The 22,893-nt window shown below is 36.3% G+C and overlaps 1 protein-coding gene across 1 annotated transcript in view; it reads left to right on the top strand.

Annotated features, from left to right (window-relative positions):
- ENTREP2 (endosomal transmembrane epsin interactor 2) overlaps positions 1 to 22,893 on the top strand; it is a 100,657-nt gene that overhangs the window by 28,177 nt on the left and 49,587 nt on the right. The window contains exon 2 of the mRNA XM_065733738.1: positions 15,421 to 15,477. The gene's annotated coding sequence lies outside the window, so the exon portion shown is untranslated. The remainder of the gene's footprint in view (positions 1 to 15,420; positions 15,478 to 22,893) is intronic.

Below are 22,893 nucleotides of genomic sequence, written 5' to 3'. Positions count from 1 at the left end.
ATTTATCAAAATTTCTATGAATTTCATGAATGTTTGTATGCTGAATGTCTATGCATGTGAAATTCAGTGGTGCTGTATTCCTTGCAAATAACTGTTAGCCTTTCTTATTTTCATTTTAGCTTGTTCTGATGAGTAAAATGTTTTTAAAAAACTGCAATAGGGACACTGAATGTGGGAATTGTACTGGGATGGTGACTTCAGAAGTTGTTGGGTTTTTTTTTTTTTTATTCAGGTCATCAGAGACAAGTAGAATAAACAAAGGAGGCTCTCCAGTCACTGAAATGTAATAGAATTCAATGTGCTATATACTCATTCCTTTATTTACCACTGGCCTTTTGGAATTTGTTAGAACGTGGGGATTTGGTAGCATGTGAAGAAGTTGGAAATCAGTCACTTTTTAGCTTAATCCATTTTGTGTTATGTGAAGTTATCGTGATTTCTCAGGAGATGTTTAAGAAGGTGTTTTAAAATATCTGTCATTGTGTTCTCAAGAGAGTTAAAAAGTCACATTATTAGAACAGGGAACTGAGAAAAGGTAAATGAAGCCATCTTAATCCAACCTCAATCAATTCTGTTCCTAGTCTCTCTGAATCACTATTACAATGACTCAGGTGTTGCTTCATTAAGGCAAAAAATTTACAGGGTGGAAAAGAGAGTTCTTAAAGCTGTTGATTTCATTGTGATTATGGCATGTACACACTGAGGATTTTCTTTCTCCAGAAGAATTTATTACCCTTCTGAATAATATGCAGGTTGTAAATAAGATATGCAAGAATTTCCTTGTGATGCTTAAGTAAGCTGAATTGAAGTGTTTTATAATACAATGAGGATGTAATGCTGATCAGCCTAATGCAGGCATGTCCACCCTGCAGCACGAGGCAGTGCCACACACAGCCCAGCCCATCCTGCAGTCACTCCCTGCCATATGCCATCATGGTGGCAGCTCTTCCCCACCAGTGTGCAGCCAGAGCTGCCTGGGCTGAAACCAGGACATGGAGAGGCTGCTGTGCTGTGCTACTCAAGTCTTAGCAAATAATTTTATGCAAAGAATTTGAAGTGACTCAAGGTGAGCGTCATATATTGACAGGATCAGTATATTTTTATATGTTGTTAGATGCAGTAACTGCTGTGTGTCTGTACATGCAGTATATTCAGATCTGTGCTTCGCTGGTATACAGAATCAGAATCATTTGGGTTGGAAAAGATCTCCAAGGTTATTAAGTCCAACTGTTAATCTAGCCAGGTTTACCAGTGAATCATGTCCTCAAGTGCCCCAACTACATGTCTTTTAGTACCTCGAGGGACCAGCAGTATGCACATGGCTACAACAGCTCGTTTGGGTAGGAATGAGACCTTGTCTATGGAATAATTGTTGTTTTAAGATAATTTATTTTTTTTTAATGAATGAAAGCCCTGGTAGAGGTTATGGAGCTCAACCCTGGTAGAGCTGGGGAGCATCCTGGGCACTGCTGGCCCTCCTCTTCTTGGGGTGCTGGGGACCCCAAGAGGAGCACTTCCCTTGTTGGCTGGGAGCAGAATATCTGCAGCTGCAGCCCTGGGTACTGGAACCTGCTCCATCCTATCCTCACTCCTCGTGGGGCTGCTCCCTTTCCTCAGGGATTGAGTGCAGCAGGGAGCTCACCCTGTGAAAGACCCCACTGGATGTGCTGGGGAGCTCCTCCATGTCAGGACCTTCAGAAGAGCTGTTGGAGGGTATGGCTCTAGGGGTGATGGTCCTCTGGGGATGCAGATGCAGGGCTGTCCTTCTGCCTCCCGAGAATGTCCTCGTCTTCAAGGCCCTGCAGCCCCCAGGCCTCCCATCCACAGCAGCTGATGATGTTAAGGATCAGCCAGTCAACAGGTAATGTGGCAATGGATCACATGCTGAGCTCTGTGTATTGGAACATGGCATCCCTGTGCAGCCCCAGCTCAAAAGGCTGCACAGGAAGAGGCTCTCTGATGGTCTGACTTTCAGTCTGTGGATCCCACAGATGGCAGAGAGCTTTTGGTGCAGGGAGGGCAATATGGGGTCAAGGGTGGTACACACTTCCCTGACTAGTGTGGCTCACTCCTGTGTTAGAAGACCATCCAGTCTTGCCCTTAACACTGGCTCTGCACCCCTCTGCTCAGATGTCAGTGGCAGGAGGGGATGGAGAGTGTAACGCAGTGATATTGGGATGAGTAGAGGTGCCATGGTGGGAGCTGGTGGGTACTGGCACTGTGAGTGGGAAGATGACACATTCTACATACTGTTCATCTCCCCATGCTTGATGATCGATATGGCTTCAGAGCTGTGCTTGAAGAGTTTCTGTTTGTAATGATTCAGTGCCCCAGTGTTTTGGTATAGCTTATGATAAATCATAAGTTTCTGTTAAAATGTGGTGCTGTGTGTCAAATCAGTTTGAATCTGTTCTAGAGTAAAAATGGACAATAAAAAGAACTCTGTTTCTAGGATTTTCCTTTTCCCCACTCCCTTCTTATACACAGACTGGCAGTGGGTTTTGATTTTTGGGAGGTTATGCTTTATTCAGTGCTTGAGCTAGCATTGCCCAAATACTCTACTTAATTAAAATGACTGAAATACTGTGTTGCATGCTGATGAAATCTGTTGCTGACATCTAAAAAGCCTATATATCAGAATTAGACTTGGATTTGTTTTTTTTTTTTGTTGTTGTTGTTGTTAATTGCTGCTGTTTTTTCATTCTTTTGTAATATTTGGCTTGAGTTTTGGTAGCATGTCATATATCAGATTTCACCAGAAGACAGCAAAACTTTTGCAGAGTAGTTCTGGTGTTCTGAGCTCTAAGTGCATGTCAGCACGCTACCAAAGAGCTTGATGCGAAAACAACCCTCAGCTAGATTTTTCCAATAATGTGCATTCTCCTCAATGAGCTCAATGGCTTTCATCACAAATCAGAATGCCATAGCTCATTTTTCTTGTGGTGACATTGTTGATCTTCAGGGGTGGTTTGACTCTGTTGTTGGAATGATACGCTGTTCTACTTCCAAGTTCTTTGTTGTTTCTTTCCGATCTGAAATAGATTTTCATAAAAGTCACAAGGGTAGTCACACAATAGACTTCTTGTGCTTTGTATCTAGCATGCCTAAAATAATGTATTTAAAGTCTTAAATAATAATTAATCAGAACTAAGAATGGAATACTTGAAAGCATTTGTTCTAAATGCATTACATTATTCTTCAGGTTGTTTGACTTTGTTATGAGCATTTTGTTCACAGCTTGCTACAGACAGGCTATGGCAGGAGGTGCCGTGCTATGCCCTGCTGTGCTGGCCTCTGAGCATCCAGGTACACCTGCATTTCCATTCTCGGGCACCCAGAGTGGAGAAACCCAGGTGGGGAAAGTGCTTCTTGATCTTGTCTGAGCTGGAGGCTGTTTGAGATAGGGTTTGATTTGGGAGTAGATGGTGAGAAACATTCTTAGTATAGAGGTACCCAGTCAAACCTGTGCCTTTCTGTAAAGGTGTCAGTGCCACGAACATTTCATATCAGTGAGGTAACGTGAAACTTGGAATTGTAGTCTATGGAAAAGGAATATTCTTACTTTGTAAAGCAAGGACTAATATACTAGATAGTTTTCCAGTACCGTCAGTAAAAAGTAAGCAGAAAACCAGAATAACTTGGATTGCTGTTGGATTGTGCAGATTAGATTAATTAAAAATAAAGATTTGCTTCTAGTGAAGCCTTTTTTTTTGTGTGTGTGTATTTTTACAGCACAGTTTTTCATATTTGATAAGCCTGATATTGGGTCACGTGCTATTTTTAGCATGGAATTTTTCAAAATGACAAACTGATGTTTCTGTTCCTTGCAATTTTAATTGAAAATGCATTTACTTTGCCTTCAGAAAAACAATTAAATAATAAGTAATGAAATATTCCGTGGATTCTTGCATGAGCTGAAAGACTGTGTCTGGAATTCATTTTGCTGCTCTGCTTAATAAAAGACGAGGGCTTCAGATGGCACAAAATTTTAAGCTGATCTTTTTATCATTTCTGAAATTAATTTCACTGCCTCCAGTGCAAGCCTCTGCATTCTGGCAGAGGGCAGGTGCCTTCTATGGGCTGTACCTGAGGATTGCTGTGACAGGTCTGCAGCGTGAATCTCCAGAACGCCCCTGTGTGCTACGTGTCCTGTACTCAGAAGCCTTATTTACAGTAATAGGGAGGGGTGGACAGGAAAACCAAAAACCTTAAAGATTGACCAGTCACAGAAAACTTTATAAAATGTAAAGGTCTCATTTAAAGAGCCGCTAAATTTGTCCCTTCTCATCTTTCTTGATTAGTACATCTGGAAGAAACAGTCTAGCTATGTACACAGTTGTGCTGGAGAGCACACGTGTGACTGTGAAACACAGATTTTATTACTGACCTTCTTTTCTAAAGGTTACAGGTAATTACTATTGCTTATATGCATCTATACCTATATTGTAAACATAAATGTGTTAGTATATTTGAAATATATAGCTCATTATGACACTTTAAAACAGGTAATATTAATGTAATGCACTGAGAGTATTGTGTTTCTGGTTTCTATCTCAGTATTTCCATATGCACACGTACAGAGGAGGGAGGAATAAAAAGTAGAAAGGGAAAATGAAAAATATTTTCAGTGAGGCTGCTTTGAAAAGGAAGATGAAATAAAACTGCAGGTTGGAGTTGGTGTATTCCAGGAGACCATTTCTGTGGAGTTGAAAAGGAACCTGCCAAATAGAGGAGGTGTAGGCAGCTTGCAGGGTGTTCTGAGGAAAAACTGAATTGAAAGATTGAAGTTTTGATCTTCAACCAATTAATGGGAGGTGAGGGTAATCTCACTGCATTTCCTAAAACATCTCTAGAAATCAGGAGAGAAATAATGAAGCCTTTCTCACAAGCATTTTGCTGAGTGTGTGTGTTTGCAAGGGGCTTATGGAACATGGGAGTTGAAATCTGCACCTCCAGATACTCGATTCCATTACCCTGTGAAGTTTGCTGTGTAAAGTCTACAAAGCTCAGTTTGAGGCAGAGGTGTCCGTGTTTTTTTTCAGACTGGACTGTGCCCAGGCCTTTCAAGAGCACAGCAAGCAGTGCAGCAGTTGAGACAATTGGGCAGTGTCTCAGCAGTTAGGCCGCTGGAGCGGTCCCTACCAGCTTTTAATTACTGTCTTCAGGTGGTATTTGAGGCATATTAGGCAGCATATGGAGGTGAGAGCTGAAGTGCTGCTGACGGAGAACTGTTAGTAAATATTGAGCATGAGGCTCTAAACCATTGGTTTACATACTCTGTAGCTTTGAATTAATCCTTAAAAACAGAGCTATTCAGCTTGAGTAGTTAGCCTGCCTATAGAGGCTTGAAACACAAGGAGATTGATAATACTCAAAAAATAAAGATGTTTTCCCAGCTTCAGGGGGAGAATGTGAATTTGTATTTTTCAATCATGTTATGCTGCATTTGATTCTCTATTATTCTGTCAGGGAAGAAGGTACATGCTTTGCTGTATTATGTAGCAGCTTAACCTTGAGATGCATGTTGAGTTCCTGATACTCAAAAAGATTTCTTGTTGTTAGTATATAACTTAATTAAGAAGCAATTATAGTTGCTTTTTTCTAAATACAGAAGTTTTAAATTTAAGCAAGAGAAATGCTAGGATTCAGCTATACTCACTCTGCTAATTAACAGTAATAAATTCACAAGATTAGACCTTCTAAAATCGTGACATCCTTAGAGACAAACAAACAAAAAAATATATGCAGCTAGTTAGATGTAATGTAAAAGCCATGAAATCTGTCTTTATAACCCTTGAGATGTCAGAGTGTTCGGAAGACATCGTAGCATCAAACCTGTGCTTATATTAACTCATCCGTCCTTTCTTTTTTTTGGCATGCAGTATGTTTTTGGATGTGATGACTACCAGTCTGTCGTGGTTATGGATGCCTCAGAAGGGTGTTTTAGAAAATGCAATAGATGGACTGCATACAGTTTTCATTGGAGTTGTGACAAGTGTGTAGGCAAGGTAAAGAGCTGGTGTCATCTAATACAACCATTTGATATTTTCACTGTGCCTTTCTATCTCTAGTCTGAGTCTATTCATCCTTAACATTATTATATTTTTTTATTGTTATTATTATTACACCTGAAGGATGGCCCTGTGGCTGGTCAGTAATCATGCTCTTAGAGTACAAGGCTTCTTACTTTTTGCTTAGCCTTTCACCATGCACTTTGTGGCAGTGTGATTAGAAATACAGGTTCACGTAATCTATACAACAGGAGGTCTGGAGATTAATGTGTGCCAGAGATGTGCAGTAGCAAGTTTGTCCGCATTTGGACATCTTCTGAGCATGAGGCAAAGAAAATACTTTTATTCTTGATGTTTAGATTGCTTTACAATGCACCTCAGGTTTCATCCCTTGAGGAACTGTGTCAGTAATTGAAAGAGCCATCTTCTCATTTCACTTATCTAAAGCAATTTCAGTCTTCATTCATATAATTGTTGGCAGAGCCCAGCAGCAAAAATCTGATTAGTGTTTTCCTAATGCTACTGGAAAACAACATTTCTAGAATAATATTCTGTACTGAGTTGATGATACAAGTCAAGATTGGTGTGAAAACAGATTAGGAGAATGCCTAAAGAAATTTATCACAATATTTTTCTTTGTCACAGCAGCATAATGGATGTCATAATTCTCTTTGTTAACTGAAACATAAAATGAGAATTCTGGAAGTGAAGTCCTCATAGCTGGGTAATATCTTAGAAACTGTAATGGAAAAAGCATGGAATCTTGTGTTACTGGAGTAGTGTTCACATTCTCATATTTTTTTAAATATTAGTTGTTTTATCTTTCATTTTGAAAATCATGAGGCATATGGAGACTGGTGGAAGCAGTAGTGGCAGTGTTGGTAATAGCTCTCTGTGATTCATTTGGAAGTCAGTCTAGAACATGGAGATGCTCAGGGTCTGTGGGGATCCTCGTTTACATTTTGAAGGATGGTCCAAAACTGAAGTTGTCACAAAAGCTTCTTATGTACTCTCTTATATTATCTCAACGGATTTATTTTGATTTCAAGCTTTTCAGCTGTGAAATGGCATGAATTGAAGTAGGTCCTCAGTCTTTTGTTTACTTCAAATTTGTCTATAGATCTAATAAATTTGATAACATGAAGGACTGGTTGCAAACTGCTTAGTTTCCTTTCAGTTTAAATATTCTTATGCCAATGCATGTCTACAGTAAACTCATTAAATATATTATGGGGCATGTAAAATAATGCAACAATGTTTTCAGTGAATGATTAATAAAAAGCAGATTAGAATTAAGATGTGTTATGAGTCTTTGACATATAATCTCAGTACTTAATATCTTACCTAATCCCTGTCCACAGTTTTCTAATATGATTTGCATTTTGTCATGAAGTTGAGTGTAACAGATCTGAATCACTTAGAAGAGCAATACATACAGAGCATATAAACATTATGTTCATAACTAGAAAATACACTTCTGCATAATACGTCAGTCTGGTTCCAGACCTTGGTTTTCTCTTTATTTAGAAGGAAAAAAATATTTTTTGATAAATCCTTTTTCTACAAATTAGCTAGCGAGTGTGCTGCAGTTTTATAATCGTTGTTTACTTCTGTAAAAAAAAAAAAAAACTATAGATGTGAAACAAGCAGCTTTCTAATGGTTATAAAGTGTATTTTGCGGGAAAACAAAAATGAAACAATGAAGCCCACCCTGGAGCTTAAAATGTGATCAAAATTGCCTACTCTGAATGCATTCAGGTAGCTGTGTCAATATATAGGTAATCTTACTGTCCTGTTCATGTGGGCCACCAAGGGATTTTCTCTGCTCCTGTTTCCATGGTAATTAGAATTAGATTAGTTTTAGGTTCACAGTGGGTAAATGAGATGAAGCTGTGGTGCAGTATTTGTTAGTCTGGAACGTATTGAGTATTTTCAGAAATTAGCTCAAAGCAGCTCTGAAGTTGTTGCCTTTTGGTTGCTATTGTTTTAGTTGTATTTATCATGCACTGGAAAGATCTTTTGCTTCTGAGTAGCTTCTGGTGGTATTTGTGTTCTTTGTGCTCATTATACTGTAGTCTTTAAAGGAGAGTAGTGCCTGGATTCTAGTGATAAGATGCATGTTGAAGAGGGAGTTAGCATAAGTGCACAACTATCTATATTGACTGTTTTAAAGAAGCTTTAGCCTGTGACTGAGGTTTTTTTTCAGCATTATGCAACTGTGGCAGTATCTTGTGATTTTTATCAGTATCTACCATATATGCTGGCTTTTTGAAAGGCCATTCCAAAATCATGCTGCTTTTCTGTATTTTTTCTGCAGTTTTCATGAATGTTTATGCGTATAGAAATATATAGAAGTGATTACTTTCTTCTGATAATTGTTAATACATTTTCACCACCCTCATTTCGAGAACTTCTTTACCTTTGCCGCTTCCCAAGCAATTGAAGTAAAGGATAATATTTCTGATAGATAATTTTAGGAATAACTATCTCCTCTAGCTAAGTCGTGTTCTTTCAGTTCTCTCTCCCATAACTTGAATTTCACTTACCATCACTTTCCACGAATGGATTGCAGATGTTGCAGTGAGTGCTCCTGATAGTAATTTCTTGCTTCTGAAGAGTCTGAGAATGAGATATTTGTGACTTTACTCACACAATATTTAATGCTTGCATGTTGTGTAATAATTGTCTGCCTATTTTCAGGGCTGTTATGGATTTTACAGAAATGCCATCTTGAAGATAGTCTATCCATTGATTTTAGTCCTTCCCTGGTACTCCTAGGCCAAAATAGAGTTGGGGACATCAAAACAAATTAATTGTTCAAATAAAATTGAACTTCAGTTTTCCAGGAATATTGAATCGGCAAAATTAAACTGCAGTAATCTGTACTCCTGTAGAGGAAAGAAGATGGAAGGTGTCAGTGGTTTCAAACACTTCCAAACAGAAACAATCGCTGTGGTGCTTTGCAGATCTAAAGCACTGGACAGTGCTGATATTGGAAAAGCTCATAGTGACCTCCTTAGGGATGGTGAAACAGGCAGCTTACTGCTCTGCCCTCTCCCTTTGTCTGCCTTGTGTATCTCATTGCTCGGGTCGTTAATTAATTCTGGTGGTGGGAATTCCGTATCTTCTCCTTTCTGCAAAGATTGAAATGTGTCAATCATTAGAAAATTCTTTTTAGCATCTACCTTAAGTTCCTTTTGGATCAAATGAAAATCATTTATTTCTCAATCAACACTTGTTCTCTTTTTAACTATCTTGTATATTTTTGAAACTGCTGTTATATTCCATCTCAAGTCTTCTCTCCTATGAAATGAACTTGCTTTAACACCCTGTAAGCCTATTTGAAAAGGTGTACACAAAATGTGAGTAGTTCCATTCCAAAATGGAAGGGATGTCAGGAGAATGACAACAAAATGACATTTTACAGTACAATCTTTATTTTGCATGAGGCATCCAAGTCAAAACTATATTTTAACCTTAAGACTGCTAATTTTCCAGAGAAAATAAACAAAAAATAGAAAGATTCTACTATGTGTTAGAAGAATGTTAGCAGATAATGATACAGAAACTTACAACTTAGAAAGCTTGTTCTTCGTGCTCCACTTCCAGTACAGCACATTAAATACCTATCAATATGTTACCTTCAGATTTGCTGTGAAATTTTGGTACTGATGTTTGATGTCCTTGAAGTCTTACAAGAAAAAGAGAAAATGAAATCTGAGTTTCAGAAATGGTTAAGTCCCAAAACTGCAGGGAGGAGTGACTTACAGTCTCTTAACTGCATCTGACTTGATGTTATTAAGATCAATTAAAGGTGACTGACAGCTGTATATATTTTTCTTCATTTGTATAAGTATTCACTTCTTTGACACCTCTTACGTTACTGTTCTGCATACAAACTTGACAAATCTGCTGCTATGAAATATTAAAGTTAAGCCTTTCTTCAAGTGTGACAAGTAGTATTTTTACTACCTAGTTTTTTAATCTAATTGAGATGAAAATTTTTACGACTTTTGTTGTAGTTGTGTATGTTTAATATTCTTCTAAATACCAGGTTCTTCACAGCAGCACGTCAAGGGTTAAGAGACAAATGGGCATGAATTGAAAAGAAAGTTTCAGACTGCATACTGGGGGAAAGATAATCCCCCGTGTGGACAGTGATTGTTTTGGTAGGTCCTGGAGTAGACATTCAGACAGATTTTTTGTATGTACACATTCACATTTAGGTTCACAAAACATGCATTTTTGAAAGGGTGTACATATACATCTATACCATATACATGTGGCTATTGTTATATTTATTGGGAATCACAGACATAATTAATTGAAATTTCTCTTATGTTCTTCATTCAATCTTGTCAAAGATTAGAATCACAGAGTTATAGAATAATTTAGGTTGGAAATGACCAATAAGATAATCAAGTCTGACCTTTACCCTAGCACTACTGAGTAATTAAACCATGTCCCTACATCTCCTAAATACCTCTAGGGATAGTGACTTCCTCGCACCCCTAGGCTCCAATGCCTATCTATCCTTTCCATGAAGAAATTCTTTCCACTGTCCAATCTAAACCTGGCACAGCTTGAGGTCATTTCGCTGCCACCTGTCTGACATCCTCACTGCACCCTCCTTTCAGGTAGGTGTAGAAAGCAGTAAGGTCCACCTTCAGCCTTCTCTTCTCCAGAACAAACTCCAGTTCCCTCAGCAGTTTCTCATATGTTTTGTTTTGTAGCCCCATCCCCATCTTTGTTGAATCATGTTTATTTTTCATAGCACCTTTCTCAAAATAGTTTTCAGGCCTTTTATTTTAAAAGATTGATTAAATCTATTAATAAATTTATGCATATTCATATTTTTGAAAGGAAAATTAGGCTACCCCTAATGTTTTCTTTATGTCCAGTGCAATGCTACATAATTTTTGGCTTAATGCTTTAAAAACACTATTTCATTTGTTTGTAGGTAAAGCTTCTTTTTATGAGCACTTTGAATGAAAAAAATCACACCACATTCTTTACTGTTTCAATATTCTCCTCAGTTGTTGTACTGTGTCTGTCCCTTAATTAGTTCCTTTGAAACTCCATTAAGCCCTGCTTCTGTAGTTATGCTTTAATTTCCTTAGTTATGCCTTAATTTACTTTGGTTGCTACCTTGTCTATTTTAAGTCACCTGGAAGCACTTATATTTGCTTATGGTATGAAGCTATCTATTTTTATCCAAAATAAAGTGATTGATGTTGTTTTATCAATTATACCCAACTTGTTAGACAAGTGTTTCCATTTAAATTTCAGTTGTTACTAGAACTCACTTACACAGTTGGGACTGGCTTCCCCTCCACCAGCCTTGCAGGAGTGCACAGTGCTTTTAATAGCACGGTTACTCTCTTTAAATATTGTAATCTCTCTTTTTTCTCTCTCTAAAAATGGCAATTCAAATATGTTGAAATAAACTATGTTAAATGTATATTGTCCTGTGCTTTGGAAGGAAATGCAGAAACTGTTGATTCTGCTTATTCAGGCAATTTAGGAGCTAAGGATAACCACAGTTTCCATTATTTACTATGTCTGGTGTCTTAGAAGAAGACTAAGGAGGAGTTCCCTCCAATTTTTATGAACAATATATGTGCTTATTTTAATGGTAGCTGAATCCATTGTCTGTAGAATTTGTTCAGAGTTTACAAGCCGAGGAACTCAGTTGCTGAACAGGAGCAGGTGACTTGACATTTGGTGTATTATCCTTAAAGAGGAAGCAGAAATAAGGGTAGGTAACAGAGCTTTGAGTTTGCTGTAGCTAATATGCTGTATGTTGGAAAAGCATTACAAGATCTCAAGTTGTACTTAGCAAAAAAGAATTTGTTTTAATAAACAAATTAATGCTGAAACATCAGTAATTTTACTGTTCCATTAATTAACCTTGATAGTGTTTCACTGTGTTCATTGTGGTTTAAACTGAATTTATGTATGTGTAAATATATCTTTTTTTTGTAGTTCAAAAAAGATGTCTAATAGGGAGGTGCTAGGAAAAGTATTATGTACAGTTAACCATGATGGAGGTGGAGACTTGTAAAACTGATGGTGTAAGGTATATCACAAGTCTGCATCATCTGATCTGTCCTGTATTCAAAATCAGAGCACTCTGAAAATACTGGAAAACAATCAAGGGCCTTATTTTTTTGTTTTTTTCCCCTTTTAATTTAAATCCCTCATTTGAAATCCCTGTACTGGAAAGTAATTTTACCGTCTGTGTTTGTCCTGCCTCTGTACGTGCATATTAAAATAAATGCACTTTCTCTATGCATGAGCACAACTAGCATTAATGATAATGGAGTTTTTATATGCATGGTGAAAGGCATTCAAACCTAGTGTTAAAGCATTTCTAATACTGCAGAAGTCAGCACTGATGTATTCTGTTTATTTTTTGCTCAAAGAATCAACACCAATGTTATAACTAGAAGGTATGTACAGCTCTAGGAATTCTGCAAAAGCTGGCAAATGCACGCATTTGGACAAAAATTTTAGTAGCTTTGGTTATATAATTGTGAATGTGATTGGGCGCTTTCATTGTAGTTCAGCAGATAGAAGTTAGGTCCAAGACATTAGGTAAATGTTATGGTCAGGCTCTGAAATCAAATCCATTGCCAAATTTAATATGCAAGTAGTTAAGTCATCAAACTGCAGTTTAGTTTTTAAGACAGAAAAAACTCACAAAGTATACATACAATGTATTGATTTTTGAAAAACATTAGAAGATCTATAGATCTCCGTGCCGAGATGGACGTATTTAGGAAGTGACTTTTAGATGCTTGTGTAAAACAACTCCCTCACCTTGTACCTGGGCTTCACGGCCCTTCATGTGGTGAAACCACGTGTGAATTCTGCATACTGTTTCTATTGGCAGAAGCATTGGATACTGCGAATGATGATTGTAAGGTTTCTTAGATCTCTGAGTTACGTGCTACTTTTCAAATAATTCATACCTTCATACATAAAACAAGTGTTGTTTTGTTTACTTTGCCCAAAAATGGCATTGAATTTATAGGAAGTAAAAAAGAAAAAAAGGAAGTAAAAATGAAGAGAATACAAAATTTTAATATTGTTACTGTTATTTTTAAATCCTGTGGGCAAGACCAAGGGAAATCACTGTTAGATTTCTGTTGTAATAGTCACTTGACATATTCTAGTTAAGTGTTGGTGTGTAATGTTCCCAGCATGCTTTTTTCCTGATTACTCAGCTGTGTATATGGCAGCTTAAAGATGCCACTGCAGAAAACTACATCCCAAAGCACAATAAAACTGATGGGTAACCACAATGATAATGGGGGCTGATGGGGTTTGGAAAATCACCTCACAGTATTGTTCATGTGAACTCTTAAAATGGCAATAATAATGACAAAGGTACAGCACAGATATTTCGTGTCTACCACCAGTTTATATTGAGAATGCACCAATTTACTGTGCTTGACCTTTTGCATGGCTAGCAGTAGGGTGAGTACCAGCAAGCTCTTTTTTTTATAGCAAAACCACATTTAAGTCTTTCTTCTTGCAAGGCATTGGTGATGGTCAAAACTGAACAGAAGGGACTGGCTCCTTTGCTGCTTTAGGGATGCATGGTGCCTCAAGTATTTTGAGGAGGAGAGGTGTAACTTGCAGAAGGGAGGTTACATGGCAAATGAAAGAGGATTTGCTGGTTGCAGGTGTTGTACTAAAACACTTTGACTCTAACACAACTTGGCGACTGAGACATACTGATAGTATTTTATGTATCAACACATAGTCTATTTTGGAAGAGTTTTTTGTTGTTTTTCCTGAAGGATTTTCTGTAATAACCCCACAGTTTCAGCCATTCCATTTATTTAAGAGCATTCTGCTGGCTAGCTTTAAGTAAAGCTGTATAACCCTGTCATTCTACCTTCTTGAATGCAGCTTCATGTTATGTGATTATCAGCCCAGAGACAGTTGCCATGCAGCAATCATAGGCAAATGTGTCTGTGCAAGCAAATTAAATTAACTAAAAAAATGAAACTCTCATTTTCTCTGCGTTGGCCAGCATCTGGAATTATGAAGCTGGTGCATGGCTATGATGCCGTAAGAAATGCTGTAGAGTGTTTGTGTGCATGTTTGTGTGTATAAACCATTTGCAGAGTCATTAGATATCCGCATCCTGTTTTTGGCTTGCTTTTTGTTATTCTTTCTTTTTCTTCTCACCAGTTCCATTTGTACTTGGATTCAGAACTAACATTGTAGTCTTACTATGAAACCTTATCTGTGGTTTTTCCATAGCTGCTAAATATGAAAAGATGCAGCTTCCAACATGTCTTCCTGAATAATATTTTCAACTGCAGTAGCTGTGGATTTCATCAAGTTGTGTGAAATATGTTACAATACGAATGCCCACAGACCAGACAGTGAAAGCTTAAACTGGGCACTCCACCACCCACCTTCTCTGTATACCAGTAGATCTTCCTTCCATATTCACACCAACCACCAGCAGTCACAATATTTCAAGCCTGATTTACCAGCAAGAGTGTATAACATTGTTTCTCTAAATGATAAATACAGATGGTTTTTTAATTATTATGCCTTACTGTTGTTGTACATGAAGGATTGCTAGTAAAGCATGATACAGTGAAAGTGGTGACTTTCTGACATTTGATTTTCAAGCAGCTTCAAATAATGTCATGGGAAAGAGTGTTTATTAGCTCCTGGTCTTTTACCCCTTTGAATATCAAAGGTCTGTAGAGAGCAGTAATGATACTATAGCTTATTCCAAGCAATTGCAGGAAGATTTCATAATGATTATAGCAGCTTAGTTAAGAGTTACTGTTAGTCAGACATGGCAAATGATACTGCAGCATCATGAATTAAACACATAATGTATTCCCTGGGTTTTAATAATTTTCAGCATTCAAGTTTATTCTTTTTTTAATTAAATGTCCTAATGGAAATATTTTCTGATGCCTTTTTTTCCCCACCCCTGTTGTACTTTACTCTTTCTGTGTTTACTTGTAGCTGTGTAGAAACAGTAACAAAATTAATGATTGCCACATCTTGATTCCCCTTCTTCTGTGTTTCTCTGACCTGATTTTTGCAGATACTGAGAGTCCACATGAAAATTTACCCTAAACATTTTTCCTCTGTTAGTGTTGATAACATTTGGGATTTGGGGAGAGCGTGTTTGAAGGCCTATTGTATTCTGATCAGAACTAATTGGATCTGGCAGCTGTATTGAAAAACAGATTAACAGTTCTTGTTTAATTCTTACTCGGAATAAAATGAAAGCATTATATTTTTAGCAGATTGTTTCCGACACTCTAGAAACATGTCATGACTGAAATTCAACTTAGTACCTACTATTATAATTGTTTTTGGTATAAAACCCATGTCTCTGGTGACTCTGCTCTCTCCATTGCAGGTGCTGCTGTCAGGACTGATCGGTGTTGTCTCGTGGAAGAGGCCCCTTTCACTTGTGGTGAGTGGTGGCGGGGCTGTCATACAGACTTTATATAAGTTGACCAAAGGAGTCTGCATAAGTAACTCCTAGAGGTTTTGTCTTCATATAGACCTGTGCCTATCAAGATTACAATTTTAGATTTTGATATCTTGTTATGTTACAAATTGACTTTAGTAAGGCCTTCGATGGCCTGCTGTTGACCATGTGGCATCCCATTGTACTTTTGGTTGTCCAGATTGGTAAACTGGATAGAATTCCTATCTAGTACTGCAGTTTGTGTATTTGCTAGCGTAAGTATCACGTTATATGTGCTTCCGAACTACTAGAAATGAAGGAAAGAAGGTCATAAAATAGTTCTGATTTTGGAAATGTTTTTCTACTTAGTAAATAATACTTACTAATTATGATCTTTATTTCATTCTTTAAAAAAACACATGGTTTCAGTTATTCTTATTTACCAGACTGAGTTTGAATAAAGATGAATCTGAAATATATGAAGTGATATTCATTTTTCTTGTATGATTTAGGAGATAAATAAGACCTCAGCATTATTAGATTTGAGAAATATTTGGTAGACTTTCCTTATCTAAAGCAGACAGTAATCTGCGAATAATTAATTGTTTCTGTTCATCAGTTAAATTTCTCCTCAAGTACAGATCCCCTCTGAGTGGGAAAAGGAATGATGTAAGTGCAGTATGTTCCTTAAGGGGATATGCAGATTAATTTGGGAAAATTATTTTGTTTATATGTGATTTTAGAGTATAATACAATGCTAAACATTCAAAATATATGGTGATAATTAGGTATGTATTGAATACTCTGGTGGGTTCTGTATTTCTGGTATGCATGCGTTACAGAAATTGGAACTCTGGGAAGAAATAAAATATCGCAAAGTTTTGGTTAATTTTTAACAAGAACAGTACATGTTCTGATATATTATTAATTGCCCTATAATTGATTGCCACTTGAAGTAATTCATGTGCTTGTAATGTCTTACAATGAATGAAAGATGGATTCAAATTTACTCAATTTGATATAGCTCACTCATAGGTTAATGAATTTAACTCATGAAGAGATGTTTATAGTTAAATTTTGATTTTCCGTTTACCCTTACATTTAGAAATATAAAATATAAATTAAAATATTATTTCAATTAAAATACATTAAAATGTTATTTTCTTATTGTATGTGGACATAAGATTTCTTTGTAGATTACTTTCTATACCAATATTAAGGGCTAATACTTCTTAAAATGTATTGTAATGTCTTTTATCTCATTAATTTTCCTATGTGTTAACACACTAATTTTCTTTGTAGATGTCACTTTAACATTTATATATAAGCATTATTGAAATAGGAATATTATTGCATTATTCCAATATGATAATAGCTTCTATGATTTCTATGATAACGTGAGTGGATGTAGTATGTGATTGAAATCTTCCTTTTAACTCTTTAACGTGCATAATTCACACAGAAATAAATTTGTAAGAACTTGCAGTGTGCATTTATAAATTGAAAAACTCTCAGTATGATTAGAGTGTAATTCAGAGTTACAAAGTAGATTTTCATTCCACACCAAGAAAAGTTAAAGGACTTTTTTTTCACTTTTTGTATTTTCTGCTTTGAATGCTTATTACTTCAAGTAATTATTCCTTTGAGTACTGTACAGTTTAAGACTGTATTTAAAATTGAATAAGGACCTTGTAATATTTCAGCAAATGTTTTTTAGTTCTCATCTGTCACTTTCCACTCAGTCAAGTATAGAGATTTATGATTTTAACTTCATTCTAAAATCCTATTACCTGTATGTTACGCTGCTTTTCATTAGATCTTTCTAGATGAATATTTCTTGAAATGGATTGTTGCCGAATGTGAACTTCGTTCTTATCTTAATATTCTTCTTTTTCAAATATTTTTGTTATAACAGCATGATTAGTGTTCCCATCAATATATCTTCATATGTACATATATATTTTGATATTTCTGAATATAATAGTGCCGTAGTATATGATTAGAGAAATCTGTCAAAGGTTGATGTAATAGACATTAAAGTACTTGAATAATATTTTTATTTTACTCCTACTTGGTGGTGGAGAGACCCTAGTATTCACTGTTGTAAACGAAGAGATCTCTAGTAGCATTTTTATGCCACTTAACAATCGTATCTATTTGAGACAGTGATAGAATTTGTTTTGGTAATTTAAATAGAAGACCTAACGAATCATAAATATTTGATGAATATGCATTTTTAAATAAAGGGAACAGTTGTGCTGTAGATCGTAGATGATGGTGTAAATTTTTACATGGCTGGAAGAAGCAAATTGTTGCTTAGCAGATACGTTGAAAACTGAACTATGGTTTGAATTAATAGGCATTAATGAAACATGCTTTCATTTTCAGAAATTTATTAATGTGTTTTAAAAAATTGTAGTGAAATTAGAAGTGCTTTGTCTGTCACTAGTGGTCTGCATGCATCTGTCACTAGTCTGCATGCATCTTTGAACAAAACTTAACTCTGACTTGCCTAACATTTCATGGCAGAGAATCTTTTTTAACCAATATCTCTATGGCAAAAAAAGGATATTCCAAATTACTAGCTGTTCTTTGAAAAACAATTTTCAGCTACATTATATATTCTGTGAGTTTCATGTAGTTCACTTAGTAATGAAAAGTAATTTATGCTTCATATGCTCATGCTAATAGAGCTTCAATTAATGTATTAGCACAAAGCAATATGAGATTCAGATTCATGTTATTAAAATGGTGAGGTGATGGCGTTAATAAGAGTTCATCAGCAGGTAAATATTGTCTTTGGAAAGTGTGCATGTGTAATGTAGCAACATTTCACATGTTCTTTCTCTTTCTACATTTTTCCTACAAAAATTTGACAGTATGTCCAGATTAGTGAGTTAACCACTTTGAACATGACAAGCAATATACCTTAAAAATTGTTTAAATTCTACCACAAACTATGAATATTTTGTTTTCTTGTGGTAGACTAGTAGGTTTTTGTATGAACCTACCATCACTCTACAACTGTATTTAACATGATGTTCCCAAATACAAAAAGCCTACAGTGAGTTTCAGTTACTATAAAAGAGGAAAAAGTAGTGACTAATAGGAAATAAATGGTTTAAGTTAATGGTGTTGAACTTGTGAGTCTGAGTAGTTGGAGCTATTTCAATTGCTGCGCGTCTGTTAGAGGAGTACTTGATGTGTAGATTCAGATTTTAAAACCTTTTTTGAGATTATTTTCTGCTGGAGCTTAATGACTGCAAATCTCTTGCATTTTAACAATGGGAATCACCTCTTGCTTTTAAAGTAATAGTTTCTTTGCACCAAATTTCTTAGTATTCAAATTTCTTAAAAAAATTCACTCAAAAATTATTAAAAAATCTACCAGTATTTCTCACTCTTCCATTTCTTAATCGGTGGGTGCACATGTTGTATGTTGGCTCTGATAAGTGATGGTAGTAGTTTAGATTTTGTCCCCTAGTCCAACATTTCCATTCCCATACCAGATTTCATTAGACTGTTACATGAACAAAAGTTATCCTGCAGAACAGCTGAAGGAACAACACTTAAGTTAGTGTCTTACGCTGCAACTAAGAAAAGTGGATGTGAATATTTTACTTGTTATTTTTTGAGTAGCTTTTTTTCTTGTTGCTATCAGCTAATATTATGTGTGTGAACTGAGGTATCAGAGAAACGTTTAGGATGAAGTTTGGTGCAGTGTAACCAATGAATGAAAGACAGCTATGGGAAAAATGGTTATTTATAAAAAGGAAAGAATATAAGTGTAAACTAGGGAGAATTCCTATTTATAAATTAGAGCTGAATAAAAAAACCTGTCATCTATTAAAGTTGCTGATTCTTAAATTCATTTGGTTTGCCAATCTGAATTCTATTGCAGCATTCTACTGAGCTGTTTTTATGTATCGGGACTCCCAAGAAAAGTCATTCATTTTGTCAAAGCATGTCACTGATTCTTCTGTAATCATTTAATTACTTATTTTTTTTTCCTTTAATGTCACTAACGAATTTTTTAGAAATCAAATACTTCTTGTGTAGGTCAGGTCTCTACTACTATCTTCTGCTTCTCTTCCCATAGCATTGGATGTTGTTTTACTTGGAATTAATATTTGGAAATGTAGATTAACAAGTGCTTCTGTGATTTGCTTATGAACATTCATATGTTTTGGCATTATATTTTGTTTTTGTCATTTTAATGTGAAATTTCAAAGTTAGTTGCAGTTAACGTTCAAGGCTTGCTTTAGTCTGGCTGAACATATTTATAAATTGCTGGAGTAGTAAATCTTTCTCTGACCTGCTTGACTGTTGTCCTTCAGTAAATTACCTATAAAAATATAGAAAAGGATAATTCAGTGTTCCCTATAATATAAAATAATAGTAAAGACACTTTATTTTTGCTGGTCTTCTATGTAATGCAGAAGAAGCTGTGGTGAAAATTGGAAGTAAATACCAATTTATGTAGACTTGTTATTTATTTGCAGATGCTTCTTCACAGAAACAACAAGACTGAGGTCTTGACAGAGGCTTAATTTGGTATACTTATAGGGAAAAAACAAACAAAGAAACAAATAATAGGCAAGGGCCTCTGGTCTACCTGCTGATTTGCTAAGAGGCAGAAACAATAAGCAATTCAAAAATAAAGTACGTACGTAGGAAATCATTATCAGCATCTTTTGTTGTTTGTTTTAGTTGTTTTTTTCCCCTAAGATTGTAAATTCTTTCTTCTGATAGATGGAAACAATTGATAGAAAAAACTGCCCCCACTGCCATTTTATTGGAATATGACAGAGGAAGAATAACAAAAATGTAGAATGACACAGTAAAACTGGGAGAAAAAGAAGCAAAACCTGAGACAAAAACAGAGGAAGTGAATTTGAGATGTCTTTATAAACTGCAGGAGAAAAGGTGTCACAGAGTGGAGCATCTGTTTGAATAAGGATTCGGTGTCCCTTTTCACTGCTTAACGCTTCATATGTCTTCCGCTTACCTGGACCTGTTTGTCCTACCCTTCCTGCAGAGGCTTCCTGTTTATGTGCCCAGCTGCCACCAGCCTCACCTTTGTCAGAATCTGGACTGCTTTTCTCAGCACTGTTACAAAACACGTTAAAGAAGCTTTTCCTGAAGAGCAGACAAAGCCTGCTGGGACTAATGCTTAACTCTTCTAAAGGAGCACATCTCAGTTACCTGTAAGCAGTCTCTTGTGCTTCCGTTGCATCACACTGCCATGTCAGCAGTTAATGCTTGCACAGTACCTTGGCAATAGGGAACTGTCACAGTTCCAGAGCAGTTGCTGCTGCTTAAATGGAGGGTACAGTATGGGTGTTACATTTGCATCTCTTCAGTCTGTTAGTAATTCCCCTGTTCTCACACACTTTCTAAATATATCTGCTAATGGTTCTTCCATCTCATTTGCTCTTTCTTTTAGAAATGTAGGCTGCAGCCCATCTGGTCCTGGACTTTTTGGCAGCTTTTGCACATTTCTAATTTCTTCAATTCTTTCTTGGCATGAGTCTTATTTCCTTCAGTATTTCTTCCTCCTTGGGAAATTAATCTCTGCTTCTGACATCTGCCTCACTTCCTCCGTAAGCACTGGAGAAGCAAATTTATTTTATTTTATTTTTGGGATATGTCTCTATTTTCATTTTTTAGGGGTTTCTAGTCTTCCCTATTGGTCATTTTTTGTTTACATGCTAGAAATGTCACAATATTTACCTTTGCCTCTTAAATTTCTCTTCAAGCTTGAGCAGTTTCTCCGCACTGTATATATTTTAGTCCCTTTCCTGTTCTTAATTTCACCATATGTAGCTTCTTACCATGTGGTCATAAGGAGAGAAAGAATTAACTACTTTTAAATCCTTGGAATTCATTATAACTTTATAGTTGTATCTTTTAGACAAAATTGTGATTAAATTCATTCCCGAAGATAATTAATAAGCGTTTGTTTATCCATATCAGCAGGAGAAAATATGGGATATTTCAAAGAGTAGCTGTAGGTATTGTCAAGTTAAAAGGCTGAAAAATGACTTGGTCATTTTACAAAACTGCACCTTCATGAAAAAGTATCTTTTCTGTCCAGAGAAAGTAAGCAATGAAAATTGTACTCACAGTGTGCCAGAGCCTTGACTCCCTTTATGCCTGTAGCAGTACAGCACAAATTGACTTCTTCCTTAGAGATACTGCAGTGGTATCTTTATTATGAAGAGGCCTGTGAAGAAGCTAATCCCTCTAAGCTTCTGTAATTTATGGTCTTTGTATGACAGGGAGATGGATGTGAGCAGTATAGTCCGAAGATCTGGTGTAGTCTCTTAGTGCTTTTACCTGTGATTTTACACGTCTTTCTCTTTGTGGATACAAGAATAAAAAGAAAATTCTATCATTTTCCTAACCCCGAAGTTGCCAAAGATGTAGAGATACAGAGCAGTAGGGACCAGCCTTGCTGGTGTCCTCCTTTTATCGTTCACACTGCCCCAGTAGATTTCTATTTACACATGGGTAGAATGGAGTAGCAGAAGTGCATGTAAGCCTTCTTACCCAGTGGTGAAAGTGGAAGATTTCAGGTGTGATAGCCTTCACTGATATCATGTAACTGTTTGTTAATGAGGATAATTGCATATGAATATGTAATTGCTATTAATATTTTGGGAAAGGCAGATGCAAATTATCTGTGTATTTGAACTTCACAACCTGCTTCTCTCTAATTACACTGCTGTCAGGAGGTGCTGCTTGCGTAGCCTGTCCTTGTCAGCAAGACAGCATGAGGCTTTATTTCCTCAGGGCTTTCTGCTACAGATGTTAGGAAAGGTTAATTTACGCAGTGCAACATTTTGTTGGGACTTTCATTTGTTCTGGAGGTGAATTGTTGCAGCAATGTGACACTTGCAGAGGTAATACACTGTGTATGTGTGGGAACCCATTAATGCAGTCACTATGGAACCTTAAGTTCACTCTCATGTAGATTTACTGAAAAACTACTGCACTATGAATGGGTTATTTTTAATCGATTAATTTCAGATTGTTGTTCTAGCTGGCTCTTTCATTTACACACGTAACATTTTGTTATTAAAAAAACAACACCCTCATGTAGAAAAAATAATTTTCTAACCGAACTGTGGTCTTCCGTTGTCATGGAAATGTTTGAGATTTGAGATTACCAAATAAAATAGGTAATTTTAATAATGTAATTGATATAATTATTTCTTCATCAGATAATAGGTTGAACGGAGAGATGTCTGAAGTAGATGCAAGTTTTAAATCTGGCTGATATGGTCAAAATTTTATTAAAAAATAAATTATGTTTGAAGTGGTTTTGATCACAGAGGATTCATGTAGAGGCAAAGACACATGAAAACTGCAAGTTAACTCTTGTAGCAGCTCACTGAGCTGGGGAGGGAGGGAAGA

The sequence above is a fragment of the Cyrtonyx montezumae genome, unplaced genomic scaffold (assembly GCF_038088225.1).
Source record: "Cyrtonyx montezumae isolate F1298 unplaced genomic scaffold, pur_monq_1.0 scaffold_17, whole genome shotgun sequence".
NCBI classification, from domain to species: domain Eukaryota; kingdom Metazoa; phylum Chordata; class Aves; order Galliformes; family Odontophoridae; genus Cyrtonyx; species Cyrtonyx montezumae.
This window is presented reverse-complemented; position numbering and strand designations above follow the sequence as displayed.